At 40.8% G+C, this 16,146-nt stretch overlaps 1 pseudogene; it reads right to left on the reverse strand.

Annotated features, from left to right (window-relative positions):
- Positions 1–1,144: 1,144 nt before the first annotated feature.
- Positions 1,145–11,322, reverse strand: LOC136161569 (zinc finger protein 724-like; annotated as a pseudogene).
- Positions 11,323–16,146: the final 4,824 nt, after the last annotated feature.

Below are 16,146 nucleotides of genomic sequence, written 5' to 3' on the forward strand. Positions count from 1 at the left end.
AAAGAGTTTTCTATACTTACATCAGATAGAAGAGGTGTCCTTACTTCAAGCCTGCCAGATAATATGCATGATTTCTCTATGTTGCTGTTATAAAAATACCTTAGATTTTCATGAACTATCCTTGTTTTATGCTTAAAGGGCAACTGACATAATTACTGAAAACTTAGAGCAAAGTTCTATCTTACTTTGAATTACTCCCTGAACACTTACATCATGGTGACCACAGAGGTGTTTGACATCAGTGACAAATCCCTCCATTCAGAGGTTTAGTGTGTATATAACATGACTGTGATCTTAATCTTATAAATTGGAGAATAAATGTAAATGATTTCCACTTAATATAGAAGAGCTTCTCTTACCAATGGGCAACAACCATCAAAAACATAAGTTCATATATACAGTAGAAACAAATCACAGCATGTAGTAATTTGAGAGTTGAATTACATTCGTTTTGGTTCCTTAATAATCTCAAATAACGTTAACATAAACAAGGATACATTAATAATAATTATACCTCTGCAAATATCCACCCCTTCATCTTGTGATCCATACTAACATATCAATTTTGTATGTGTTTTACTTATGGAATACTTGCTACAGTGTTTCTGCTTAGAATACTTGAACAAAAGTGGTACTAATGACATGCTTTCTAGTATGAATCCTCTGGTATTGAGTTACTTTTGATGTTTGATTAAGCAGTTTTCCACATTTTTTTTATTTCATTCATGTATCTTTCCAAAGAAAACATTCGTTTTTTCAAAATTGTATATTTGGGACCAACTTATTTTTTATAACTGATTTATTTCTAGAGTTTCTCTGCACTATGTATTCTCTGATTGTGAGTGAGGTGATGGCTGTGATGAAATGCTTTGCTACATTCCTTACGTTTCTAACATTTCTCTGCAGTATGCTCTCTCTGATGTCGAGAAAGACCTGAACTTTGGGAAAAGGCTTTGCCAGAGTCTGTACATTTATAAGGTCTTTCCCCGGTATGGATTCGCTAATGTTCAGTTAAATCTGAACTCTGGTTAAAAGCCTTGCCACATGCTGTGTATTTATAAGGTCTCTCCCCAGTATGGATTCGTTGATGTCATGTAAGAAGTGAACAATTGATAAAGGCTTTGCCACATGCTGTACATTTATAAGGTCTCTTCCCAGTATGGATTCATTCATGTCAAGTAAGTTGTGAATAATACATAAAGGCTCTGCCACATGCTGTACATTTAAGGTCTCTCCCCAGTATGGATTCGGTGATGTTCAGTTAAAGCTGAACGCTGCTTAAAAGCCTTGCCACATGCTGTACATTTATAAGGTCTCTCCCCAGTATGGATTCGCTGATGTTGAGTTAAAGTTGAAATATCCTTAAAAGCCATGCCACATGCTGTACATTTATAAGGTCCCTCCCCAGTATGGATTCGTTGATGTCGTGTAAGATGTGAACAATTGATAAAGGCTTTGCCACAGTCTGTACATTTATATGGTCTCTCCCCAGTATGGATTTGGTGATGTTCAGTTAAACCTGAACGCTGCTTAAAAGCCTTGCCACATGCTGTACATTTATAAGGTCTCTCCCCAGTATGGATTCGCTGATGTTGAGTTAAAGTTGAAATCTCCTTAAAAGCCTTGCCACATACTGTACATTTATAAGGTCTTTTCCCAGTATGGATTCGTTCATGTCGAGTAAGATGTGAATAATTCATAAACGCTTTGCCACATTCTGTACATTTATAAGGTCTCTCCCCAGTATGGATTCGGTGATGTTCAGTTAAAGCTGAACGCTGCTTAAAAGTCTTGGCACATGCTGTACATTTATAAAGACTCTCCCGAGTATGGATTCGCTGATGTTGAGTTAAAGTTGAAATCTCCTTAAAAGCCTTGCCACATGCTGTACATTTAGAAGGTCTCTTCCCAGTATGGATTCGTTGATGTTGAGTCAAAGTTGAACTCTGCTTAAAAGTCTTGCCACATGCTGTACATTTATAAGGTCTCTCCCCAGTATGGACTCGTTGATGTCGAGTAAGAACTGAATAATGGATAAAGGCTTTGCCACATTCTGTACATTTGTATGGTTTCTCCCCAGCATGGATTCCGAGATGTTCAGTTAAATATGAACTCTGATTAAAGGCTTCGCAAAATGCTGTACATTTGAAATCATGCCTTCCTGAATGAATTTTCCTATGTTTACTTTGCTTTGGTGAGTTACTAAAGACTTTTCCACAGGTATTACACTTGCAATGTTTCTGCTTAGTTTGAATATTCTTTTGTTGATTAAGTTTTGAAGACTGGTTAAAAACTTTACCATAATCATAACAATCATAAGTCTTCTCTCCAAAATCCATACTTTTGTAAGGATTAATAGTAAGATTTGAACTTTGATGAAATATATTCCTACACTTATTATGTTCAGAACTGTTGTCTGAAAATTGATATCCCTGCTGTTTCAGGAGATATGAATCTTGGTCAACATTATGCCCAGATTCATTGCATGAAGAGCTTCTCATTCCATCATGTATACTCTTTTAATTATTGAGGGTAGAGCTCCTGTTTAAGGCATTATTCATTTTGTTATACTTGCAAAGTTGTTCCACACTAATTATACCTCCATATGTACTGAACAATGATTGTTGAATAAGGTCTCTTCCATTATTATCAACATTTCAGATTTTGGAACAAGGAGAAAATAGTTTTTGGTTGAAGAACAAGAAACCCTTGTTAAAGGATCCCTCAAATTGATTGTATTGGGAATTTTCCCCCTCATATTTAAGTTTCTGGTCTCCAGACATGTTTGAATGTATATTTAATAGAAACCTATGCTCAGAGCATAGGTTGGAATGAGTATTTGCAGTAGAGACTAGATGACTTTCCAGACTTTCCACATTTCCCTTCAGAGGACATGTATGTTTCAAGAGGTGATGTGGATCTTTGCTGACAAATATACGCTTATCTGCAGATGTTGATGACTGAAACTGGTCATCTGAAATTGGCTTTTCCTTATTTGAGTCACATCCTTGATTTCTTTTGGCGGTAATGTTTACTTTATGGGAAAATGTACCAACTTGGTTGTGTCCATCATAACATGCTCTCCGCTCTTTATATGCCCTCATAGATTCCCAGTCTTTGGTTAAATGTAAATTTCCAAGGTGCAATCTTGCATATATTCCTAGCTTTGTTGTTGGGAGTAAATCTTCTAAGCCTGGCTTTTGGGTCCTCAAACCCTGGGTGTCGTGAGAAGACACAACTGAAAGATACCAAATAATTATTAATTCTACTTACTATTCTTGGGGAATATAGATTACAATTTACATAAAACTGGCATACACCTGGCTAGATTAAGCTGAAAACCGAGATAGAAGGACTCAAGATGGCAGAGGATTTGGAAGACGTGGAGTTCATCTCTCTCCACCAAAGCATCAAGAATACATCTTAAAGTGGAAAAATTCTCACAGAGCCCTGCAGAAGGAACATGGGCACAGGAACTTGGACACCTGAAAGGACAACAAAGATTCCTGCTGAGCCAGGTAGGACAAGAGAGTGATGGAGGAAAGGGAAGAAGAAAAGAAGCAGGATGGGACTCACAAAACCCTGGAGGGATCTGAAGAGAGGGGAGGTCTTCACATCCAGGGAAGCCCCTCACTGGGGGGAGCTCAGTTGGGACAGAAGGGGAGCCTCGTTCTCTGTGGGAAGAGAACACAGCAACCAGCGTGCAGGACAGAGTGAACCTGTACGAAGGGTACTGACCCCTGCCCTGCCCACCCAGCCTGAGAGGGTGTCCTCTGCTGCAGACAAGGGCTGGGTGCTGGAGCGTGCGGTTTGGAGAGCAGACCCAGGCAGAGGACTGTGGTTGGCCGTGAGGAGACATCCTGAGGAGACGGGAGGGAGGGAGGAGCTCTGCAAATGGGATGCTTGTGGAGGAAGCCTGAACCACCAGAGAAGCAGAGCGGTGCTGTTGAGTGATGCCCGAAGAGAAGAACCTCCTTGCAGCCTCTCTGCACCTGTGCCTGTCCCTGCCTCTGCAGGCACTGGGAATGGCTCCCACCTAGGTGGGTGATCTCACGACCCTCACAGCTGCTTCCTCCTCCCCAGCCTCCTCCCCACCAGGGTAGACTCATGGGCTCCCGGGGCACCTTCAGAGCACACGCTTGTGGGTGGTCCCAATGGACAGGCGGTGCTGAAACCACAGCTGAGCCCCAAGGCCCTGCCACTAAGCAAGAAGAGCTGAGATCTCTCCTTGCATGTGTAGAAACCATGGTGTTACACTCCACAACTGGCTTGGTAAACTCAGCCCCAACAGAACATCTGGATGGAAATGAGGCTCTGGCAGTCAAGACCAGTCTGGCGTTAGCAACTGTAGACTTTGTAGGCATGCACGTGAGGCATTTGGGCCAGGTCACAGTCTCCATTGGCCCCATAGCACTGCAGCGGGTCCAGATCCACAATGAATGTACACCTGGGATATAACTACAGTGGATCTCTGCTGGTGACCTGGTGAAAACAACATCTGAGAGACACCAGGGTCAAGTGCCAGCATACCCATGGTTCAGGTGGGGCCAAGATCAATGCCAACACAGGGTCACACGAGAGCTCACACAGCACATGAGAGATGACACGCAGAGCACTCTCCGAGGAGAACATCCCCAGAGGAGCAACACTCAGTGGCTTCCCTCCCAGTGGGTGTGCTCCAGTCCCACTAGATCAGAAGCACCACAGATCAGAGCAGAGCTAATTTCAGACCTGGGGTCTCTGCTCCACCAATCAGGAAGCAGACCCCGCCACAGACAGTGACCGCCACAGAGGAAAAGGCGAAGCGGCCCTCAAGATCCGGGCAGGCTCTGGTCACAATAGTAACCATCAACCCCCTCTCAAGGGCATAAGGGCACAAGTCTCTGGACAACCTCACCCAGCAGGGAGCAGATGCCTGAGCAAGAGGAACTAGGATCTGCAGCCTGCAGAACAGAGACCATAAACACAGAACATTGGACAAGATGAGGTGACAAAGGAGTATGGTGCAGAGGAAAAGTCAAGATAGAAACCTACAGGAACAACGAAGCAAGGAGCAGTTGAGCAGTGTAATGAGTAATTTTTGCTTTATGTAATTAAATTTACAAACGAAACGTTTTCACAAATGCTAATGCCTACTAATTATTGAATCAACTTACCACTCATGTTGATATCTGAGCATGTTCTAATAGAGTCTAAAATAGTAAATGCTATTGACCTAGAACTAATCAGAAATAGATGGCATAAATGATAAATTCCTGGGATGTTACATAACAAACAAGATAGATTTAATAAGGTAAGAGTTTTTAACAAATCAAATGAGAAGTGAGACTTGAAAAATATGGTGAGAACACAGGGAACTCTACTCAGTGCTCTGTGGTAACCTAGATGGGAAGGAAATCTACTCAAGAAGGGAAATGTGTATAAGTATCACTTATTCTTTCTCTATAGCAATACTAACATAACATTGTAAAATAGCCTTATTGGAATAGAAAAATTTCTTCTTAAAGATTCCTCTGTATAATCTATAAGCTTAAAGTGAAGAACAATCAGAAAAAAGCACTATGGGAAATGTTCTAAACTCCCACATCAATAATGTCTTTAAAAACTCTGTGAGTTAAATAAATATATTAAAGCATTTTAGCATTAATGAATTGGGACAAATATCTTTAACACATTTAATGTTAGTTCATATAAAAAAAGAGAAACTTTAACATAAAATTCAGATTTGCATTTTCTCATCTTAGTGAGGTGTCTTATGCGGTGAAGAAAGAATTTGAGTATGATATTTCTAAGGTCATATGTGTAGTTTCCAGTGGACTGGAAATTATATGGTAAAAAACAAAACACATCTGTGCCCAGTATTCCTACACGTTGGCAATTTTTTCACAGCTCCACCCACACACTCTGACTAGGGACAGAATCAGCACTTTTAAAAGGGCTTAATATAGTTACTCAGAAATATGCAGATTTCCTAAAACCTCCACAAAATGGATGCATTATCAGGTCATGCAGGTTCTTCCAGGCCAAGACAAGTATTTTGGCTCTAACTGTAAATGTGAAAATTAATCACTAGAGAAAAATACGCAAATGATAAAAAGAATCAGGAAAGGGTCAGATGACGCTCTATGACAGTAACAGAAATAAACCTATGCTAATCCAAAATCATCTCCACTGAAGCAGACCTTCTCAAACCACATGACAAAGTATGACTTCCTCCCCAGTGCTTGTCCCTCTCACCTGAGTTATCTGTTTCATCCGTAGACACATACCTGGGTGTATGGCTGTCTCCATTCCCCTTACATCCCAGGGGTCCTTCATTTGCTCGAGAAATGTGACCAGATCCGGCTTAGAGACCACAAGACCTGTTCATGAGAAAAAGGAATATGTGTTTTCTGAGATAGTCATCAATTTCCAATCCAATATGTATTCAGGTGAGAGAGAAGTCAAGGTAAAAAGTTAAAATAGCAATAAAAAAAAAATGATTTCACCAAATAGTTTATTGGAAGCATCTTTAAAAGACAAATGCATCAAAATCAGATTCTGATCTAATGCTCAAGTACTACTAAGGCAAAAGCAGGTAGTGGAATTCCGGTGTTAAGAGGAGAGTGGCACTATTTGATACCACAGAACTTACAGAATTACCACGAACTTAGAATGAAGTATATGGAGGTCAAGAAGCAATAGTAGAATCGTACATGGAACAGTTGACTGGTTGCAGATTGGGAAAGGAGTACATCAAGGCTGTACATTGCCACCCTGCTTGTTTAATTTCAATGCAGAGTAGATCATGTAAAATACTGTGTTGGATGAATCACAACCTGGAATCAAGATTACCAAGGGAGATATCAACAACCTCTGATATACAGATGATATCACTCTAATGGCAGAAATTGAAGTGAAACTAAAAAGGCTCTTGATGGGGGTGAAAGAGGAGAGTGAAAAAGCTGGCCTAAAACTCAGCATTCAGAAAACTAAGATCATGGCATCCAGTCTCATCACTTCATGGCAAATAGATAGGGGAAAAGTGGAAACAGTGAGAGACTGAATTTTGGGAGGGGGGTGGGCTCCAAAATTACTGCAGATGGTGACTGCAGCCATGAAATTAAAAAATGCTTGCCCTTTGGAAGAAAAGCTATGACAAAGACAGCATATAAAAAAGCAGAGACATCACTTTGCCAATAAAGGTCTGTATAATCAAAGCTATGGTTTCTTCAATAGTCATGTACGGATGTGATATTTGGAACATAAAGAAGGGTGAGCACCAAAGAATTGATGCCTTCAAACTGTGGTGATGGAGAAGACCCTTGAGAGTCACTTGGTCAGCAAGGAGATCACACCAGTCAATCCTAAAGAAATCAACCCTGAATATTCATTGGAAGGACTAATGCTGGAGCTCCAATACTTCAGCCACCTGATGCGAAGAGCCAATTCATTGGAAAAGACCCTGATGCTGGGAAACATTGAGGGCAGGAGAAGGGAGCAGCAGAAGAAGAGATGAATAACATTATAGACTCAGTGGATATGAATTTGAGCAAACTCTGGGAGTTCAAGAAGGCTAGGGAAGCCTGGCTTGCTGCATTCCACAGGATCGCAAAGAGTTGGAAATGACTTAGCGACTCAACAACAAGGAGGCAGGTTACATCAAGAAAGAAGGTTACGTTCCCCTGGAAAGTAGAGATCTTAACCTCTACTGGACAAAGCAGAAAGTTCCAGGAGACATTCTAGAATGAATGAGCCAAAACCCTGAGGAAACATAAGGGCTTCTGGAAGCAAGTTATCCTCACCCAAGCAGGCCAGATTCCCGTAGTTCTCTAACATCACGTCCCTGTACAACTCCCGCTGACCGAGGTCCAGGCATTCCCACTCCTCTTGCGTGAAATCTACTGTCACATCCTGGAATGTCAGCAGCCCCTGAAATATAAAGGACATGAACCATGTGGACCTGGGAAGACTTCCTAATGTGACTCAAGATGAAACCAGCAAGAGAAATGGTTTTGATTTAGGAGAATGTCTGGTGTTACACCAGAATATAATTTTTATACTGCCATATTTTCCACTGTATTTCTAACCCCTGGAAAAGAGAATGAGATATGATCCACAGACTACTATAGAAACTATTCTGATCTGGAAGAGAAATTATAAAACAATCACAACAACACTGACTTATCTATTTTTGAGAGTTGTTCTCGTGTGACACAGAATAAACTCTCTATCAAGGAAAGCATGTTAGTCACTCAGTCATGCCTGATTCTTTCAGACCCCATGGACTGTAGCATGCCAGGCTTCTCTGTCCATGGGATTTTTTAGGCAAGAATACTGGAGTGAGTTGCCATTTCCTTCTCCAGGGGAATCTTCCCCACCAAGGGATCGGACCCAGGTCTCCCACATTGCAAGCAGATTCTTCACCATCTGAGCCACCAGGGAAGACCCTATCAAGGAAACAGGAAATATTTTTAAAACGTATGCTCTCATCTAAGAGTTCTGGAGTGGGGCCAATGTGCCGCATTTTTAACAAGCTTATTTTCACTAGTAATGTTGAAAATTCTGACACATGAATGATCGTTCTGAATAGCAAAGAGTAAGAATGGATACTTAACTTTGAATTTTAAGTGTTTTACAAAATTACAAAATTGACAGGTCTGATAGAATAGTACCCATAGCAGCAATAATATTTGAACTATTTAGTATATACTATATGTCTTTCTAAAAGTTTTTACAGGGTCTTGAATGCATCACATAAATTATATAAAATTAACAACATTGTTGTTCCACCGTTTTGCAAATATTTTGTCAAACATTCATTAAATGACAGATCTTGAATTTTGCTTCAGTTTATGTGAACTAAAATTTAACTAGTAAAAGACAAATACACAGAGACAACACTAAAGAAAGTGTATACGAGTTTTTATAGGGTCTTCCCTGGTAGTCTGAGCTCACAAGGCAGGGGGCTGGGTTCAGTCCCTTGTTAGAGAACTAGATCCCACACGCCACACCTAAGGTTTGCCTGCTGCAACAAAGTCTCCCACATGGCTCCAAGATTCTGCAGGCTACAACTAAGACACAACTCAGCCAAACATAAATACGTGTATTTTTTAAAAAGAATTTTGTAAAAATAAATAAATAAATAAATAAATAAAAAGAACTTTATATAACTGGGGAGAATCCCAAAACAAGAAAAAAAATAATTTTAACATTTTCCTGCATACAGACATATATTAAAATGAGACTATATACTTACTAAGAGTATTAAAGAAAAGCTAACATTCACAGAACTAAGATGACGGCATCCGGCCCCATCACTTCAAGGCAAATAGATGGGGAAAGAGTGGAAACAGTGGCTGACTTTATTTTGGGGGGCTCCAAAATCACTGCAAATGGTGACTGCAGCCACAAAATTAAAAGACGCTTACTCCTTGGAAGGAAAGTTATGACCAACCTAGACAGCATATTAAAAAGCAGAAACATTACTCTGTCCACAAAGGTCCATCTAGGCAAGGCTACGGTTTTTCCAGTAGTCATGTATGGATGTGAGAGTTGGACTATAATGAAAGCTGAGCACAGAAGATTTGATGCTTTTGAACTGTGGTGTTGGAGAAGACTCTTGAGAGTCCCTTGGACTGCAAGGAGATGCAATCAGTTCATCCTAAAGGAAATCAGTCTGGATGTTCACTGGAAGGACTGATGTTCAAGCTGAAACTCCAATATTTTGGCCATCTGATGCGAAAAACTGACTCATTTGAAAATATCCTGATGTTGGGACAGATTGAAGGCAGGAGGAGAAGGGGACGAGTGGATGAGATGGTTAGATGGCATCACTGACTCAATGGACATGAGTTTGGGTAAACTCCAGGAGATGGTGATGGACAGGGAGACCTGGAGTGCTGCGGTTCATGGGGTCGCAAAGAGTGAACACGAATGAGCGACTGAACTGAACTGATTCATGTTCAGTTCAGTTCAGCTGAGTTCATTCATATTCATGTCAATAAAATCGAGATTATTTTTAATGGGTTAAAATATATGCATCTACTTGTGGATGATATTTTTTGTATATTTTAAATACACTAGGGTGCAAACATATACAATGCTATAAGATAAATTAGAGCTCTTGGTTCTGAAACTTTAATTTCTTGAAAAACTATCATTTTGTAGAGCTGTACCTTAGAAATTCAACACAGGTGAAAACAGATTAGCACCAATAAGATTGTTGCAAATATTTTGATCAAAAAATGCAAAAATGGGAGTAAGAACACTATGTCTGTGATATCAGCGTGGAGTGTACTGGAAACATCACACTTAGGCTTGAGTGATGAAAACTCCCACTCCCAAAACCCAGTATCTATCAACAACACAGTGAGTGTTCATTTTCCAAAGCAAAGAGAAACCAAGAAGATGTGGAGTGTCTCCATTAACTGTGAGGGTTTTCACATGTTCCTCATTCCATTTTTCCACAGCCTTGTCTAAAGACAGAGGAAAAAAATGAACTTTATAGCTTGATAATCTCAGAGAAATCACCACAGCCAGTGGATATCATCTGTCACGGTATAAATGGGTGACACGGAAGATGCACTATCAGAATCTGGGCATTTTGGAAAAAATAAGGAAATTATAACTTGAACCTAACATAAAGAAAATATCAGTTTTATGCAAAATTCAATTCATATATATTTCCTCCATTTTGTATCCTAACAATGTGTTTAACTAGTAAGTCTTAGCATTACAGAGGACAGTATCTCCTAATTTTTTTTTTTATTTCTGAGCATTTTCTGAAAAATTCTGGATCATTGAGTTTATTCAATATGTAAGGGCATTTTCTAACTCCTAAAGAGCTGAAATTGCATCTCCATGTAAACTCATCATGGCATTTCCCCTAGTTCTCTAAGATCCCAACACTGAACCACATCCCAATGGGAATATCGGATACCAGTGCCTCTCCGTGTTTCTCTCTCACAAAGGGAATATATTCACCAGTTGAAAGTCGCTAATTCATGCTGAGAATTCATCATGCTCCGTAGAGAGCTAGGATACAGACAAGGGAGACAAGATTCTGGGACACAAGGGAGAGGTGGCCTAAAGAGCCAGGCTTCACTATGATAAGAAGAAAAGGCAAAAATAAAGAAGCTGATAACAAACACCCAGGCAGAAAAGTTAGAAGCAGAGACCTCAAGGTTTGCAGGTTCTCAGTCCAGGCATTTCAGGAAGAAAAGCAGACACAGCCCCAGACCCAGGACAGGACACGTACCTGAGAAGCTGCCATTTCCTCCTCTTCTTCCTCCTGCTCTGCGTCTTCTCTGGGGATGTTAAGTCGCAAACTCACATCTGCATCTTGAGAAAATACCTTCAAAGGCATCCATGCAGGTTTTAACCTGCAACTGCTGTAGGGAAAGAGAAGAAATAGTTTTCCTGTTTCCCTCACCCTTTTCTGAGCTCCTTCTTGACTTTCTGTGTTCCCAATCTGTAGTGGGGAATCAAGACTAATAATGCTAATACTGATACTAATGCAATATCAAGACTGATAATGCTAATCACATCCTGGTGCTCTACACTATTTGCAGATCGTCCGGGCTAGTTCTTCTCTTTCCTCTTCGAGTTACAGAGAGCAGTTCACGAGAGACAATGGACCCTGCTTCTGGGCTAGCTGACCCAGCCTTGAGGGTTGTGAAAAAAATGCCAGAGGAAGACCCACATTCAGAGCCCTGAGGGGAAACTTCACACCTGAGACCTCAGGAAGGGAAGGTTAAGGGACGGAACTTCAAGAAACAAAGGTCAACCTGATTCCCTGGGGAGGGGCTCTTTCTAGGATGGGTGTGGTGGTCCACAGCCTGCCTGTACCCTTGGGGGCTGGGAGGGGAGAGGTGAGTGTTTGGTGGGAATCACCTGGGGGTCTTGGGTTCCTGTCAGGCTTTACTTGCAGAACTCTCCCCAAAGATCTCCCCTGTCCTTAGTTTTTTTTCACCCGCCTCTGCAGCCTGGGGACACAGGTTTTCACAAAATGATTTGCTTTGTGACCACCTCTCTACAGGCGTGGCACCTCCAACTTCTGAGACCAGGAGCCTGGAGGCAATTTCCATTCCCGCTTTCTTGGAGAAGAAACCAGGGCCAGCAAGAGGCCTGGTGTGCTGCAGTCCAGGGCGACTGAGCGACTGAACTGAACTGAACTGAGCAGGACACGCTAGGTTCACAGTGCGTATGGGTGGAGCCAAATGCCTCTGAAAACGGTGCCTAGATGCTATCAGATGACCAAGCAAGGAAGTAATGATCAGTGTTGTCATAACTTACATTACACATGGATTAACACCTGAGAATGCTGTTGCTCTACTTTCTGTGTGTGTCTTTCTAGGGTTTATGAATCAACTGCTACAGTTCGTTGTGTTGTATCCGGATTGCGGAATTGCCCCAAACACGACAGCAGCCGCAGATGATGCAAAAGCAGTGAGTAACTTTATTACAAGGTCGAGCAGGGACTCTCTTCACACAATGGTGAAGGAGCCCAGAGTGAAAGCGGCGAGTCTTTTTTATACTGTCTAGCAGGACGGCGGGAAAGGAAGCCTAATTCATACGGTGCGCGGGAAGGAAAAGTTAGGGGGATCGGCTAGTTTATACTGTGCAGCCGGGGAAGCGGGAAGTCTTGGTGGGATGGGGGTGGGGTGAGGGACTTCTCCCGCCCTTCTAGATGGCCTAGGGGTGGAGGGTAACTCGTCTCCCTCTGATTGGTTGGTTTGACGAAGTTTTTTTCTCTTCTTCTCGGGAGGGGTTCTCGCTCAGAATTGTAATGCTATCTAAAATGGAGTTGTTTTAAAATTTTTCTTTCACATTTCCCCCTCTTCTAGTTCCTATGGAAGACCTAATCATGGGTCTTCTACAGAGTCAACTATATCATCTGTGGAGACAGTCAAATATTGAGTTCTGCGTAACATTAGGTGGACGGACAGGCAGTGTCTTTTTCTTAATAACTCTCCCTTGAGAGACTTCATACTCAACATACTTTTTGGGAATTGGGGCGGAGGTCTCTTTTTTCTGTAATTTCTTCCTCCTGTGCCGGGGCGTAGGCCTACGTAGCAGAGCAGAAGTCTCTCTCTACCTGATCTAAGCTGGGGTGTTTTATATCTGAAACCAGCTTTTACTCTTATAATAACAGCAACTTAGTTTGAAACTGTTGGCGCCTCTCAGAGATAAAATAGACAGGGGCCAAACAGGAGACCTAACAGGATGGTCATCACTGGTCCCCAGAAACAGGAGGCACCGCTGGGATGATTGGCTGGTGGTCAAGCAACAGAGCTGTGTTCTAGGAATCTTGTGTTTAGTCTGAAGTTACCATCTTTCACCTGGGTGGGCTCCAGTTCTATAGAAGAACTCAAAGACATTGTTATACATATTTCTTTGAGTAGGAACCAGGACCCGTCTCAAGGCTGTACCACCATTTGGTTGTTTCCCCTCTGTTTTTGTATTTTTTTCCTTTCTTGATTAGCAATTGTTTGAATCTGCCCTTTGGAACTCAGGGAAGGTCAAGGAGGCTGAATAAAGCCTATTTTACAGTACAGCTGATCTGCACTCCAGAGTTGCCACCCCACCGAGTCCTGCTCAGTTTTAATTTAGGGAACGGGGCAACTGTGACTGTGATAGTTGTCAAAATGGGGCATAGGACTGCCTCAGCTTGGAGAAGAGACACTGAATTGGGAGTATTTCTGAGTTTTAAGTCTTAGACCTGAGCCTTGTATGATTAAAATCTCAATCCCTTGGTCTGCCATTTTCTTGTAACATACCCAGTTAGTAGTAGCTGGAGAAGGGATAATTGGAGTTTTAATAGACAAAATATTTTTTTTTTTTTTTTTTTTTTAAGAAGAATAGGACTGAAACCCAGTCTGGACCTGGCACTTCGGGGAGACTTTTAGCCAGGTGGCCAGTTGCTTAGTTTTATAAAAAAGTAAGGTAGAAGTTACTAGCTTCTAGCAGACATTGTTTTGAGAATGGTGGCATTTAAGCCTGACACGACTCAGAAAACTCAAGTGTTTAGCAATACAATGTCTAATCTGAAATTACACTCATAGTAACACCTGGCTATTTCCCAGGATGTCTGAACCATCGCTGAGTACTCTATTTTGACTTTTAATTGTAAAATTTTTTTAATAGCCAAGGCAGATGCACCATTAATGATGTCAGTGTTTCTCTAGGTATGAGAAGATGCAAGAATTGGGACTCATAAAATCTCTTGAAAAGATCTAACTATCTGAAGGCCTGTTCTGCCAGTTTTTTCCAGAGCACCGAATGTCTCATTCTTGATCTTCACCCTGAACTCCTTTCAGGGCCGTTGAAAGTCAGCAGTTGCAGTGGCCATGATCTAATCTCTGTAGATGTAGAAGGCAAGTGTCAATCTTCAGTTGGTGGAGCCTCTTTTTGTTCATAAAGTTGACCACAACTTTGAGGGGGGCATTTCATGACCATTTTATCCCATGGTGTTGAGAATGTCTATTCTCAGGTTTGGCAAAGATTTTGTTGACAGGCCACTCAATGTGCTGTTACTGGACTAGGCCATAAAACAGTATCTAAAATTCTCTGGACCACCTGTCTTACTAGCCTCTTGGTCCAGGAAAACATTCCCTCTTGTTGTTTTTTCTCATTATCTAGAGTTACACTGCCATCATTATTGATCTCATAGGGAACTATATATTATGTTATCAGAGGCCTCAGTCACACATTTGGCACTGTAAGAAATGGCAATTTTGTAAAACAGGTGAAATACAAAGAACATAGCCAGCAGTACTAGTAAAGTCACGAGTAAGATGTAAGAGCTTCTTTTAGATGTAGCCCAGTATATCTCAGGTCATCTGACTTAGTCTACTCTGTACGAACCTTTATCTTTCGGGGAAATTATACATTAGCACCACCATCTATAAGGCACACAGCCCAGTTTTCTAGTGTTACTAGACTGCTTATTTTTAGTATGATTTAATTGTTTTTAACAAAGAGGAGACTTTAAACCTAAATTACCGTAGCCTGGTGTTATCTATATAAATTTATCTTATAATTGTGGGAGATTTTTTTCTTTTGCAAAAACTTTTTTTTTTTTTTTTTGCTCTGATTGAGCTTGAGGGATAGAAAAAGGCTCAAATTTATGGCCAGAATCAGAGTAGGCATTATTAATTGGCCTGGTGAGGGGATCTCATTTAGTAATATCACAGTGACCTGAATATGAGTATAATTTTTTCAAGTAAATTTTTTCAGGGCCAACCAGTTAGAGTCTTGTAGTAGAGAAATTTACCAAAGTAACCCAGAACTAGATACAGGTGATTGGCCAGAAACCCAACAATTGAATTGATTTTTAAAACTGGCATAGAATCAGGCCTATGATAGAAAAGCATTTGATTTATACACAAAGGTCTAAGAAGTCAAGAGAACACTATAAATGATCATATGAATCAGGTCCATCATCTTGGACAGGCTGTCTACCTCTGATGTTGTTGTCTTTTCATCCTGATGTACTGTAGTATTTCCAGTTTGAGCATCACTTTAAGGTGAGATCAGCTCAGCTGTCTCTTCTATAGACCAATTCAGTGTAGGGGCCTCTGGAAGTGGGAATTAATCGAAGAGTTAATTTCTCTTTAGTTTTACTGTGCATGAGCTAATTAAGAATACCTGATAAAAAGTCCTTTTATTCAGGTTGGAGACAGTCTCTTAAATTGTCTTTTTTCAGTCCTGGTTGCAGGTCATGAGGCATCTGATCTTCATCCAAAGATACATTACTGAGATAAGCTTCAGAAACAAACTTTTACATTAATATCACATAACAGAATTGATCATAGACTTTTTATTTTGCTGAAACACTTGTAGGATCTCAGACTGAACTTTTAATATAAAACAGGGCTGGGAAACTCACACCAAAGGCTTATCACAGATTTTGCCTAACAAATCTAGGTGAACTCTTTTTTTTTTTTTAATTTAACCAATTATTTTATTTAACCAAATAAACAGTTTAATATCTCTCTTTGGGATGTTTCAGGGGCCCTCTGAAACACCCCAAAGCTAGCTAGATGTCAAGGGAAATTTAAAAGAATTCGATTCAGGAAGTTTTATCGAAAAGATTAATTAAAAGCCTTACCTAATTGGCTCTAACCAGTTTTTTACGACCGTGTCATTTTTAACAAAATCTAT

Source organism: Muntiacus reevesi, chromosome 2 (genome assembly GCF_963930625.1).
Source record: "Muntiacus reevesi chromosome 2, mMunRee1.1, whole genome shotgun sequence".
NCBI classification, from domain to species: Eukaryota; Metazoa; Chordata; class Mammalia; order Artiodactyla; family Cervidae; genus Muntiacus; species Muntiacus reevesi.